General features: G+C 43.2%; 1 protein-coding gene across 1 annotated transcript in view; it reads left to right on the top strand.

Moving 5' to 3' along the window:
* The first annotated feature begins 14352 nt into the window (after positions 1-14352).
* Positions 14353-14603, top strand: part of TRIQK (triple QxxK/R motif containing) — a 64372-nt gene continuing 64121 nt past the window's right edge. The window contains exon 1 of the mRNA XM_026842935.1: positions 14353-14375. The gene's annotated coding sequence lies outside the window, so the exon portion shown is untranslated. The remainder of the gene's footprint in view (positions 14376-14603) is intronic.

Raw genomic sequence — 14603 nt, 5'->3', positions numbered from 1 at the left:
AAAAAAAAAAAAAAAAAAAAAAAAAAAAAAAAAGAGTAGAATGGGAATTATCTCCATGAATGCTGTTCACCATTATGAGCTTAAGGTTAAGTGTCCACACTGTGGGTCTGATAAAATTTGGATACAGTTGTCATAGGGGAGAATGAAACTCACAAAGCTGTATTGCAGCAAGGGCAATTAAAGAACTAATTACCTTATGTATTTGGACTCATGGCCAGTCACAAGTACAGCTTATGTCCATACTTATTTACGTGGTTTCAAGTGCTGACAGAAAAACCATCCACATTATCCTTGAATTCAGGCTGTGTAAAAAATTCCATCTGCTTTTTCTAGCAGGTGATGCCAGGATCTTTCTAGGAAGGATCCTTCTGCCTTGTGTCAGTCATTACCAAAGGGAAAAGGTGTCTGGGGGGGCAGCCCCAGCAGGCACCGCATGCCAGCCACATGAGGATACAAGGTAGCACAGCTGCTACCTTGCTACTACTGCCACCATCATCTTCTCTCCTGACAGCAAAAAAAGACAGACAGCAAACGTGGTCCAGAGGATAGCCTCAAGGTTGCTCCTGTACTTCAGCGGCCTGTAGCCATGATGCATTCCATCAATTAAGCAAAGGCTGTCAAACTAAAAGAAGTGCTTTCTAATTGTAAATTTGTTATTAAGCTAATGAGGAAATTTTGGCAGTCCACTTGTGTTTGTGGGAAGAAATGTTAAAGCATGACTTTCCTAATAACAAAACAATGAAGCATGCATTAAAGATATTAAGAAATAGATGGTGAACCAAAAAAGTAGCTATTATTGAAGACACACTTCTACTGAGGTTTTGCAGGGAATGACAGCGGGCAGCACACACTTTAAGAATTTTGCCAAAGCTCCAGCTAAAAAATGAGAACAAAAAGGTTGGCAGGTAGTAAATAACATTGAGGATGGAATTAATATAGTGGTAAGAATCTGTTGCTAATCTGGAACCATTCAACCATATTTAAATGAAGCCAAACAAAGAATTACAAAGGTGGGAGGCTTTATCCTGAAAAACAATGATTTGAAACTATTATGGTCAGTGATTCCAAGTGATTCAATGCAGTTTGCCAAAACAAAGCTTTGACAATGCACATACTCAGTTGTTGGATATAAAATCATGCAATAATGTTCAGGGTTAATGACATGCTTTAATTCTGAATTTGTCACTGATAGGATCATTTTTGGAATAACTCATACTTCTATCACCTGTATTTTTAAAAGCATTTTGAAAAATTAGATAGACTGAAGCAGACAGCTGTAAAAATTATGAGAGAGCTGCAGGAAATGCCTAACAGTAAGAAATATCAGTAAAACTTCCCAAATCTCAGTAAATACAGTTTATTAAAAGGAGGGTTAGGCTGTGGTCTGATTACAGTGTATAAACACCTTCATAGTGAAAAAGATGCTGAAGACTTCTCTGATTATTGACAAAGAACAAGAGCAAACATCTGAAACTAGGAATCAAACATTCAAATGACAAATTAGGAACAACTTTCTTTGGCTGTTATTTATTGGTTTTTTAATCTTAATTATGAAGGTGATTAATTGTGGGAACACACCACAATCCATCTCTGAATTTCCGTAACTCCTTTGCAGGGTGTACAACATGTTTCGTTTGTACTCATGTGTCTGTGCTCAGCAAACCTCAGCATAACAGTAAGTGGGCAAGATTTAATAGCACAGGATATACAGACCGTGAGATCAGAAGATCTAACCTCCTCTTCTGACTGTAAACTACAAATCTGGGGAAAGTAGGCACCATTGTACAGGTGTCTGTGATGAACCACAGAATCACAGAATTGTCTAGGTTGGAAAAGACCTCGAAGACCATCTAGTCTAACCATCAACACAACATTAACAGTTCCCAACTACAACATTTCCCTCACCACTAAGTCGACCCAACTCTTAAACACCTCCAGGGATGGGGACTCCACCACCTCCCTGGGCAGCCCATTCCAACACCTAACAACCCCTTCTGGAAAGAAATACTTCCTAATATCCAGTCTAAATCTTCCCTGGCACAACTTCAGGCCATTCCCTCTTGTCCTATCGCTTGTTACTTGGTTAAAGAGACTCATCCCCAGCTCTCTGCAACCTCCTTTCAGGGAGCTGTAGAGGGCGATGAGGTCTCCCCTCAGCCTCCTCTTCTCCAGACTAAACACCCCCAGTTCCCTCAGCCGCTCCCCGTACGACCTGTGCTCCACCTGCACCAGCTCCGTTGCCCTTCTCTGGACACGCTCGAGTCATTCAATGTCCTTTTTGTAGTGAGGGGCCCAAAACTGAACACAGGAATCGAGGGGCGGCCTCACCAGTGCCGAGTACAGGGGTCAGATCCCTTCCCTGTCCCTGCTGGCCACGCTATTGCTGACACAAGCCAGGATGCCATTGGCCTTCTTGGCCCCCTGGGCACACTGCTGGCTCCTGTTCAGCCGGCTGTCAATCAGCACCCCCAGGTCCCTCTCTGACTGGCAGCTCTCCAGCCACTCCTCCCCAAGCCTGTAGCGCTGCTGGGGGTTGTTGTGGCCCAAGGGCAGCCCCCGGCATTTGGCCTGATTGAAACTCCTCCAGTTGGGCTCAGCCCATGGCTCCAGCCTGTCCAGGTCTCTCTGCAGAGCCTCCCTGCCCTCGAGCAGATCAACACTCCCACCCAACTGGGTGTCATCTGCAAACTGACTGAGGGTGCACTCGATCCCCTCATCTATATAATCAATGAACTACACCTTCTCTGAAATACCTGTAGCCTGTCATGGTGAGTGAAAAACTCTACAGAAGCCATACTTACTTCAGTCTGAATCATGTAATCATTTAACTGAATAATCTTATTGCCCATCCACAAAATATATGAAACATATAGTCTAACACTGCCCACATAAAACAATCATTGAGAAGAAATATTTCTAAGTAACTTTAAGCACTAACTAATATATATAAATGCTACTCTGATGGCAGTTACTTTAAAATAATGCAAAAACTTCAAAAAGATATTAAAGTCATATTTATCTACTTGGGATGCAAATGATATGTATACAGACCTTTGCCATACTATAGGGTATGGAACTTCTGGCTAAATTACAAATTTATTACCAGGAAGGAGCAAAAGCAGGGCTCTTCCACAAGGCAGGTTGAGCAGGAGCTGCCAGTGGCCACAGGGCAGGCACTGCCCTCACCAGGAGGATCCAAACCCACAGCATCTGTACATGACAGGCAAAACCAGGGAGATAACTGGGTCCACTGACCATCCCAGATAAGATAAAGCAAGGAAGTAGGTCCACGGTCCAGCAAGGACCTCTGTTTTAAATCTGCTGCCTGATTTTTTTCATTTGGTGCCCTCTTGTATTTTTGGGAAGCAGCAAATAATTGCTCCTTATTTACACTCTGCAAAGATTTTCTGTCCCTTTCTCATGTTATCTCTTTTCCAGGATGAAGAGCTTTATTCCGTTTAATCTTCTCTTGTACAGTAGCCAAATCTGATCATCCTTGTTATTCACCTCCATAAAGTTTTCTGGTTTTGTGTCTCACCTGCCTGAGAAGCGGTGACAGGATGCAGTATTCAAGATACAAACACATTGTTGCATACTGTGGTATAATGACTTCTGTTTTGTTCTCTGTTTTCTTCTAAGAAATGCTGATTGTTTTCTTCTCGGTTTTTTGACCTGTGCTAAGTACTGAGCTGATATTTTCAGGTAATGATATACAGTGACTTCAGGGTTTCTTTCTTGAATGGTAATACAGGCACAGCATTAGCTGTGTCTACAGCAGTGCAAACTCTGCCAGAGGCTGATCCTGGGCACTTGCATTTGATCACCTAAGCTGCTTAATAGCTACAACACAGAATTGGCCTATGCCAGCTAGCTCTCTCCCAAACTATTCCCAGTTGAAGCTTCCTGAAGCATGAGTCATCATCCATCAGGAACAGTTACGAACAGGTAGCCTGCATGCTGTAAAACTGTTCTAGAGGCTTAGAGAGAATGATATTATGGGCATGTGCTATGACCTCAGTGTTAAAAGAATAGTCCTGGGTAAAACTAACATACAAGTATATTTAGGTGACAAAAGGAAAACTAAGGAAAATATGAGTCCATCGCTCAGTGAGACAGCAGCCCTGGTTACATAAGATAGAATCATAGAATGGTTTTGGCTGGAAGGGACCTTAAAGATCAGCTAGTTCCAACCACCCTGTCATTGGGGGTGACAAAGCCCCATCCAGCACTTCCAGGAAGGGGGCAGCCACAGCTTCTCTGGACAACCTGTTCCAGTGTCTCACCACCCTCACAGTAAAGAACTTCTTCCTAATATCTAATCCAAATCTGCTCTCTTTCTGTCTAAAAAAATTACCCCCTCATCCTATAACTACATGCCCTTGTGAAAAGTCCCTCTCCTCCTTTACTGTATCCCCCTTTAGGTACTGGAAAGCTGCTATAAGGCTCCCTGGAGCCTTCTCTAGGTTGAACAACTCCAACTCTCTCAGCCTGTCCTCATAGAAGAGGCAGTCCAGCCCTCTGATCATCTTTGTGACCTCCTCTGGACTCACTCCAACAGGTCCATGTCCTACCTATTTTGGGGGCCCCAGAGGTGAATGCAGTACTGCAGGTGGAGTCTCATGAGAGCAGAGCAGAGGGGGAGAATCACCTCTCTCAACCTGCTGGCCACACTTCTCTTGATGCAGCCCACAATATGGTTGGCTTTCCAGGCTGCAAGCATACATTACCAGGTCATGTTGAGTTTCTTGTCCACCAACACCCCCAAGCTCTTCTCCACAGGGCTGCTCTCAATCCATTCTCTACTAAGTCTGCATTTGTGCATGGGATTGCCCTGACCCATGTGCATAACCTTGCAATTGGCCTTGCTGAATTTCATGAGGTTCGCATGGGCCCACCTCAAGCCCGTCAAGGTCCCTCTGCATGGCATTCCTTCCCTCCAGCATGTAAACCACACCACACAGCTTTATCCCATGCTAACTCTTACAACCAGATCCCCGAGGAAGACAAAGTCTGCTCTCCTGAAGTCCAGAGTATCAAGCTTGCTGTGCACCCTCCTTGCTGCCTTTAGGATCTCAAATTCCACCACTTCATGGTCACTGCATCCAAGGCTGCCCTTGAGCTTCACACTCCCCACAAGCCTCGTTGGTGGAACAAGTTTCAGCATAGCACCTCTCCTTGTTGGCTCCTCTACCACTTGGAGAAGGAAGTTATAATCAATGCATTCCAGGAACTTCATGGATTGCTTATGCCCTGTCTTGTTGTTCCTCCAACAGATATCAAGGTGGTCGAAGTACCCCATGTGGACCAGAGCTTGTGAATGTGAGGCTGCTCCTATCTGTCTACAGAGGCTCACATCTGCTTGGTCTTCCTGGTCAGGTGGCTTGTAGCAGACCCCTGCTATAATGTCACCTGTCCCTACCCTTTCTTTAATCCTGATCCACAAGCTCTTGGTCAGCTCCTCATTCATCCCCAGGTGGAGCTCCATGCACTCCAGCTGGTCATTGACACAGAGGGTGACACCCCCCTCCTTGTCTCTCCTGCCTGTCCTTCCTATAGACCTTGTATCCTTCCATTCCAACGCTCCAGTCATAAAACCCATCCCACCACATCCCCATGATGCCAATAAGATCACAGCCCTACAAATGTATGCATGTCTCTAACTCCTCTTGTTTATTCCCCATGCTACGTGCACTTGCATAAGAGGCATTTAAGTAGGGTCCGCGATGAAGCTGTTTTAGTGGGTGGAACTCCTCTGTGCTGCTCTTCAAGTGCTCTGCTCCTGACCTGTGATCCCTCTCCAGGCTCTGGACATCTGTTGCTGGCACTGGCACCAAACGGGTAGGAGTGGGATGGATTGAGGTTCCGCTCACCCCACAACTTTAGTTTAAAGCCCTCTTCACGGCTTGGCAAGCCTATGACCAAAGATGCTCTTCTCCTTCTCTGACAGATGGACTCCATCAACTCCCAGAAATCCAGGCTTCTCAAAGCAAGTCCCATGGTCTAAGTATCCAAGCCCCTGGCTGTGGCACCAGTCCCATAGCCAATTGTTGATTTGCCAGATTCAATTGGCCCTTTCAAACCCCTTCCCTTTGACCAGGAGGATTGTTGAAAAAACTACATGCGTTCCAGAGTCCCTTACCCCTGCTCCCAGGGCTCTGTAATCCTTCATACTCTTTAGACTGCTCCTGGCTGTATCACTGGTGCCCATGTGAAACACTGGATAAGTCAGTGGACTGTATGAGGCTTGGTAGTCTCTCAGTGGCATCCCTGATATGAGCCCATGGTAAGCAGGACACCTCTCTAGAAAGTGCATTGGGTCGGCAGACGGGTGCCTTCATACCTCTCGGAAGAGTCGCCTACTACTATCGCCTGTTACCTTTTCTTAGTTGCACTGGTTGTTATACAGGGGGAAGGTTGGGCTGCCTTCCTTATCTCGAGCATCTCTTGTGATGAGATGGATCTTACCCCTTCAGTTTACAGAGAGATGAAGCAGTTCTGCAAGGGCACCTCAGGCTTTCGGGGAAGTTTCTTCCTCCTGCAGGCCCTTGCATTTCTAAGCTTCCATTCTTCTACATTATTGGCCCCCCTCCCTTCTGTGTGTGCTGATGGGGGAGTTTTTGGCTATTTGGCTGTGGGCTGAGGGTCCACTGCAGACTGCAGTTGGAACCAGCTATCTAACTCCTTCTCAGCCTCCCTGATGCTATGTAGCCTTCTAACCTCAGGCACCTGCTGCAGGAGGTCTTCCACCTGGGTACACCTTTTGCAGGCAGGTCTGCTGCCCGCCCCTGCCCCAGGAAAAAGGTGTAAGCCCTTCCTGCAGTCTGAAGTCTGCCCTGCAGCCTCTCACTTCAGCAGCTCTGAATAGGTGGAGGCATCAGCCACCACTAGGGTAGATGACGCAGAGCCCCCATCCGGAGCTGCAGCTTTTGCTCTCAGACAAGTGCCCACCATCCTGCCTTGAGGGTCAGGTAGGATGAGAGCCCTTGGCCTATGCAGATGGTCACAGAACGCTACCCAGTTTCTGGGTTATGCATACTTCAAGATTCTCCACTTAGCCACTAGAACGCCCCACCTACAAAGAGGCGCCCTCCCCCATGAACTGCCACGCCAACCACCATGCCATGCCCTGGCTGCCACGTCACACCCTGTTTGCCTGCTCTGTTTGCGTTGCTCCTGGTGCCTGGTGCTCCCTGGGTTGCCCGTTGTGGGTGTGTGGCGTGGCTGCCGTTACTCCTGGCCCCATCCACACCTCGTCAGCTGCTCTCTCTTGTGAGAGCTGCTGGCTCCTGGCAGGTCTCTGCACTCCGCTGGGATTTTCCTGGCTCATGAACTACCCCTATACGCTGTGTTCTCCTGCTCTGCTAAGAAACGTGCCTGCATCAGAGCTGATCAACTTGGTGAGTGATGAGGTGATAAAGATGGTAAAGGATGATGTACTGAAAGACTTCTTTGCCCCAGTCTTTACGAGAAAGCTGGGCCCCCAGGTCCCAGAGACTGGTGGAAAGGCTGGAGCAAGGAAGATGTACCCTTGGTGGAAGAGGATCAGGTCAGGGAACACTTAAGCAATCTGAATTTGACTATGTCCATGGGCCATGATGGGATGCATCCATGAGTGCTGAGAGACATGTCATTGAGACGCCACTCCTGATAATCTTTGATCGATTATGGTTACTTTTGATTGCTTTTAATTATTTTGTATAATGAGAAAGTTTTGTTGCCCTACTATTGAGTCATTTAGGACTGTCCTGAACAGCATGGATCCCAGACAGATATCATGGCGAATATGCCACTATCCCACTGATACAAAACCAGAGATTTCTATTTATTTTTTCTAAGCTTTAAACAAGTAACTTTCCTTTTATCCCATAGCAACATAGCTGTTTTGGCTTTCCAGTTATAATATTTTGACCAGTCATCCTTAGGCACATTTTTAGGTGACTCTTTCAAAGAAATCTAACAGATGTGGGAGGCATGACCCTTATCCTCAAAAATTATGGGGTATCTGCCCCCATATGTGGCGTCAATTCAGTTCTCTTTGCAGAAGTGCAGATGTGCTGGTCTGTAGTTTCCCAGATCCTCCCAGCTGCTCTTTGTGCCACACTCTCCCATCTGTAAAACTGTGATGCTGCTACCCCTTTATCTTATAGGCCTGAAATGAAGATTAATTAATTTTTATTTCTGAATCACTCAAAGATGAGTGTTATCAATGACCATAAGGCATTTAAACTATTGAGAGAAGTCTACTAAGTAGCAAATTAAAAGGGAGAGCACATAATAAACAGTAATAAGAAATAAAATACTGAACTACAATTTGTAGTGTGCTGAGAGATTTCAGGTCCTTGGGGAAACAGATTAAGGGGTCAGGGGCACAAATTGCTGTGTCCTCTTCAGTTGTGGGGATGGATGAAGATTACAGGAGAACTCAACAGATGGACTTGTGGCTTCAAGATTGGTGTTACCATCAGGGCTTCAGATTTTTCAGTCATGGGTTGGTATACAGAGCACCAGATCTTTTGGCATTAGATGGGGTGCACCTGTCCCACAGGGGAAAGAAGGGTTGTTTAGTCTGGAGAAGAGGAAACTGAGGGGAGACCTCATCACCCTCTACAACTATCTGAAGGAGGTTACAGAGAGTTGGGGATGAGTCTCTTTAACCAAGTAACAATCGGTAGGACAAAAGGTAATAGTCTCAAGTTGCACCAGGGAAGGTTTAGGCTGGATATTAGGAAGTATTTCTTTATAGAACAGGTTGTTAGAGGTTGGAATGGGCTGCCCAGGGCAGTGGTAGAGTCCCCATCCCTGGAGGTGTTTAAGAGTAGGGTCGACTTAGTGCTGAGGGATATGGTGTGGTGGGGAACTATTAATGTTGTGTTAATGGTTGGACTGGATGATCTTCAAGGTCTTTTCTAACCTAGATGATTCTGTGATTCTGTGAGTAGAAGCATAGAGTGTAAAGCTGAGAGGGATGATCATCACCCCCAAGTTTGATTTACGGTTTCTTGAAAGCCAGGAGACATCCTCATGGAAAAAAATATCCTGGGAGGAAAAAACACACTTATTCAGTAAAACGATGGAGAATCCAGTATAATGCTTAGAAAAAGTGTATGCCTTCTTTCTATTCTCAGTTTGTTAAGCCTGAACTCACAGCTATCAGCTCTTTGTATATATACTCTTTCTAATAGTATATAAAGGTTAAAGAGTTCTTTGTCACCAGGTTTTGATTGCTCAGATAGCTTTTCATAGATGGTGATCAGAAAATCCAGTAAATTTCCATTGCTGCATTAAATGAGCTTCATGAGGCTGGGATCTTACAGAGTCCCTTTGGCTGTATATGTGAAGGGACTTAGGCATCTAACTGCTGCTTTACATGATATTCACATAGATTCCAACATTTAGTTGTCCCTTAGACACCAGACTCTCAGAGAGTTGCTGCATCATTATGCCAGTTTCGTTGGCATGATAGCATTTTGTCTGGTGGCACTTCTCAGATCATGTCTTATATGAAGTTTTCCAAGGACAAGACTCTTCATAGAGAAGAAATTCCTGCTTTACCTTGCAGTCCAGGAGGTGGTAATTGTTTTCAACCCCTCCTTTGACTTGATTCAAAAGAAAGACTAGATTTCAAGTTCCACACTTGCTAGGAGAGGGCCCTAAGGATTCTGTTGTTGGGTGACTGGGTGTATGAGGAAAAGCTCTCTGTTTCTGCTACTGATGTGTTCAACTCTGTATTAGCTAATGAAATAGTAGTGTAGAAAGGAGGACAGTGCATAATTCAGTTAAGGCACACACCTGAGATGGGAGAGGAGTGAGTTCAAGCCCAGACTTAATGGAATATTTTATTATTTGTACAAGATGGAGGAGATTTCTGGGAGAAACTGAGAACTGTATCAACCTAGTAATTTGGGGCACTGCCCTGCAACATGGAGAACCTGGCTCCCAAACAATTTATAAAATTGTATTTTCAAGGATTTTCATTTTCCTGAAGACCACACTAATATTTGGAGGCAGAGCATTTATTTGGCTAATTTTGGCATGGCAAAACCCACATTCATTCTTGGAAGCTAAGCTTTTTATTTGATGCTATAATAACTATTATGTTGATACTTAACGGGTTAGCTTTTATTTAAAAATGAACCAAAATAGTATCACAGTAATTTTCAAAATATGTGATTTTTCCCAATATGAAATGCATCATTGTAATTATCTAATTAAATCAGTATATGTGAAAATCTTCTCCCAGAACACAGATGACAGTTTTTCAGGTGTATTATATAAAATCATATTTCCAAGGACTGTATTAGAAAAAGTATGGATGTATCTTATATATAAAAAATTATTATTAAGATGTATGGGGATGTTAGAGTGTCCAAATTCAGTTCATAAGAACAGACAATCTCTACCATATAGGAAATCTGTTGATATTGTAGAATATAAATAAGGGGTGTTTTTTTTATTCTGCAGAGTCCCCAAACAAATCACAGTTTACCTCTGTCTTTTAATAGGGCCTTTCCCAAAGACCTTTGAAGTTTCCAATTGACTCAACAGGGTTTGGATCTGGCCCTAAAGTAAAACCTTTGTTGAATGTTTACAGATAACCACTTAGTCAGTGCTGGCTTAAGAAAAGAAAAAGGAAATAAATTAAATGCATCTTCCAGTGACATAAGCCTCATGAAGAATTAACCAGGATAAGCACTTATTCTAGCTGGTGCACTGTCGATCTGAACAATGCAGACAAAAATAATAATTAAAACATAGCTTCATGCTGAGATGAAACTTTCAAGAGTGTCTACTGTGTTAAGCTTATGATTTTTCTGGTTTTGTATTTGCAAGCATAATTATGTCCCAGAGGCAACAGGAGCTAGTGCTTGTCAGTCCCCATTTCCCCCTCCAATAGGAGATTAATTTCTTTACACAGAAATCCAAAAGTTGATGCCAGAGCAATAATAATAATGTAAACAAGTCTTTATTCTTTTAATCTGGAATGCATAATTTAACGGCATAGTTGTATAAATAATGAAAATACCACATCTACTTTAGACAATTAAGGGTGAACTGAAGGTAACATTTAATGTAGTATTGATTGACTGTATCAACAAAATGACGGCAGACATCTGTATGGATGATAGCAGTTAGGAAAATGCTACCAAGTCTATCAATACAGATTAAGTAAGGGTGGGGTGGAGCAGACTTGATGGCTCAGAGTACTGGTAATGGAATATGGAGCCTTTCACCTCCAGCACACTGACTCAAGCCAGCCTAGGTCAGTCTGTGACTGAAAGTCATTACCATCAGATGGTTCTTTAGTGAAATGAGTTTGTCCTAATGCAGGCTGTCTGTGTCACAAAATGCGCCATCTATCATGACTGACACCACGTTGGGACTTTCAGCTAGAAGGCTGGAAGGAAAGAGGATTCCCCCATGGGGAACAGGGGTGAGGACCGTTGTCCGGGGCTGCTCTGCTACAGGCAATGCTGCAGAGGTTTTAGGAATGTCTGATGTTAGGGACAGTGGTGCTAAATATTAACCAAGCAAAGAGCAAAAGGAAGGTACCTGTGCTAGAGAAATTGCAGCTGAGATGTAAGACAAGACATGAACAGACAGAAATAGTAAATATGGGAGAAGTATGATGGGAGTAGGCTCAGCACACCAGTGGCATCAAGCTACAGTAGCTATCCTGCCATACTTGTCTTTTGGATGGATTTGAGAGTTAACAGTGTTACATGAGGAAAGCAAAACAGGGTTTGTTAAAAAAAAAAAAAAAAAAAAAAAAGCACAGTGTATAAGCCAGTATCCTAGGTTAGTCAGAGGTGAGAAGTAACATTAAAGCTAAGGGAGAATAAGGCAGGGTAGGAATGAAGGATTTCAAAATGAAGGCAAAGTGCATACAGAGCCAGTGTAGAGATGGGAGACACTGGAGAGATGCAAAGTGAGGAATGACATGGACAAAGGGATAAACTAAGGGGATTATTTCTTTCAGCAACAGTTCTGGTTGGCTATGAGCAGAGCAAGACTGTATCTGTCAAAGCCACCAGAAATGACATTGTTAGGAAGTGACAGGACCATAAAGAGAGTTTTAGCTTTGTGGTTCAATGGAGAATAATGTACCTTTCAGAAGTTCTGGAGTAACGTATTACCTGAAAGATTTAGTAATAGCCTAAATATTAGCCCCATTGGGTCTAATATTGGCAACATTCAGGCTACAGTTCTGGATGAGAGATGGGGAAAAACTCGTATTCATAGTGATGGCAAAATGAATAGAACAAAAATAATTAATAACATTGTTTTACATCTTTGACCTTAACATGGTGATTAGCCATACATGATGAGACATCAAGTTAGACAGTCAACAAGTTGTTGCATTTTGGGGAGTTAGTTTTCTGTATGTTAGTTTAATCTGTGTTGTCAGCTTGGAACAAAGGTGTTGAGCATCATTTCCCAACCCTTCATCTACTGAACTCTAAAAGCTCAGGGTCTGCTTCTAAGAGCTCTGCAAAAGATAAATAAGAACAGGAAGCCTATTTTCAGTAGGCTTAACTTCTATAAAAAAGGTTTCACAGATCATAAAGTTGAATACCGCTGCATAGAAGGAGAACAAAAAGGGACAGATTCTTATCAAATTGTTGGAGTAAGCTGAAGATCTTGTGAAGAAACAAAAAAACAGAAGGAAAAGCAGGAAAAGACTGTCACTGAAAACAACATCTGATACATTTTCTTCAAAATTTTGTGAGATAAAATACCATGTAAATTTAAAAAACCACTTTTTTTGGATTTTTTTTTAATTCATCTGCTCAAATTGATGGATGTGGCAAGATCAGTAATATATTGCTCTCTGATTGATGTACATTTCAGTTATAGTTACATATTTAGTAATTGTATCTCTTGTGTATTTATACCTGGAAGAGACAGATTATAAATATCCTATAACACATATACTCCACCCAGACTGCTTCTTATCCTACAAAACACAGCAAGCCTGTCAGTAGTACTTTCTATTATCTAAATGTCAACTGCCCTTCTGACCATTCCACTAGTATGCATGCCTTCACTGCAGATCAAACCTCGCAATGGGAAACAAACATTTCCCCAAAAATGAGGATTAAGAATGAAAAAATTAAAGACAGTGAGACTAAAAATGGTGAAAATTTCTCAGTGGTTGTAGAGTTCCTTTTCATGAAGTCATAATTCCTTATGACTTCTTTATGGATTCAGTATCGAGGCTGCTGGGCATACACAGGTTTATTACTTAGTAGAATAACTTGGTGGTGAAATGAATATTGTGATTAGGTGAAATTATGTGATATTGTGCTACAAAGACAAACTCCTCAGCGGTGGTTACACTGATTCTGATATTCCTGCATATTTGTTTATTTTGGTTGTGATTACTCAGTGAAAAATCAGGTCGGAACAGCTATTTGAATGTGATTGCTGTTTTGTATATAATACCATATCCAAAGATCCATGGGCATAATCATGAATGGGGTTTAACTGAATTGTATTAAAACAATCAAGGAATCAAAATAAAGTATTAAAATATTTTACATGTATGGAGTTACATGTATGGAGTATGAATGAAATAAAAGATTGTTGAAAATTATGAACACATGGAAGTTAGAAAAATCAAAGGTGGTGCCCACAGAGGGTGTGACACCCCTTGTTCCACAGGGGACAATGTACCCTGGGACAAAACCTAAGGTTGTGTCCAGTGAGCTGCAACATTCAAAGCAGATAAATATCCTTAGTTTGAGATGTCTTGGCAGAAAAGGTACAAAAAAAGCTTTGTGTCTCATCACTCGAAATCAGGACAGACCGTATTTCTAAGAAAGCTGTTTCATTTCAGCCATCCATTAAGCTTGCTACAGAAATGACTGGAGAAAACTCTGCGGTTTGGTACACATGCCAGACGGAAACTCACATTAATCAACTTTTCTGTAGGCTCATTCTCCACTCTGTATGCGTGTCATCTAGAAAGATGGGAAAGTTCAGCTGGGTACGGCTTTCACTTCCTAAACTGCAGAGGTAAACAAATGCAAATCTTTTCTTTTTTGTGTGCTTTCCTCACAGGGGAGTGTTACACTTGGTTATCAACTGCCATTTTTGCAGGAAGCAAAGCATGCACTTGCAATATTAATCAAGTAAGCTGTTCCACAAGAGCCAGTGGCTTACTTCTTGCACCAAAATGAATGAATTATGTTACAAAGGACATAGTATCATTGAAAGTGGTGAAAAATAACCTGACAGGATTAATAATTTCCCATGTGTTATGTTTTTAGGACCTTTCATAGAAGTTCTCACGGAACTGGGCTTGGGATGGTGATGATCTTAAGTTGGCTAGCCGCTTTTTATTGTACATGCCTGGAGCGACAGTTTTGATACAGGTAGGCGAAGGAGTGGTAAAAACTGAGCGGAGGGTGTGAAGGGAGGATGCTGAAATACTCCACGACTGAACTTTCAGCCTCCCCCACAGCATCTCCCCAGGGAGATACCCGAGGGGCGCAGGCAGGCGGGAGTGAGGCCTCCCAACGGGCAGGCGGCCGCTGCCCGAGGATCTTCCCCGGCCCACCTGCGAGCGCAGCTGCTGGGCGCCGCAGGGGGAGGGCGGGGGC

This window comes from Athene cunicularia (genome assembly GCF_003259725.1).
Source record: "Athene cunicularia isolate RWA chromosome 2 unlocalized genomic scaffold, athCun1 chr2_part1, whole genome shotgun sequence".
Classification (NCBI taxonomy): domain Eukaryota; kingdom Metazoa; phylum Chordata; class Aves; order Strigiformes; family Strigidae; genus Athene; species Athene cunicularia.
Note: the sequence above shows the minus strand (reverse complement) of the source record. Positions and strands in the feature narration are given on the sequence as shown.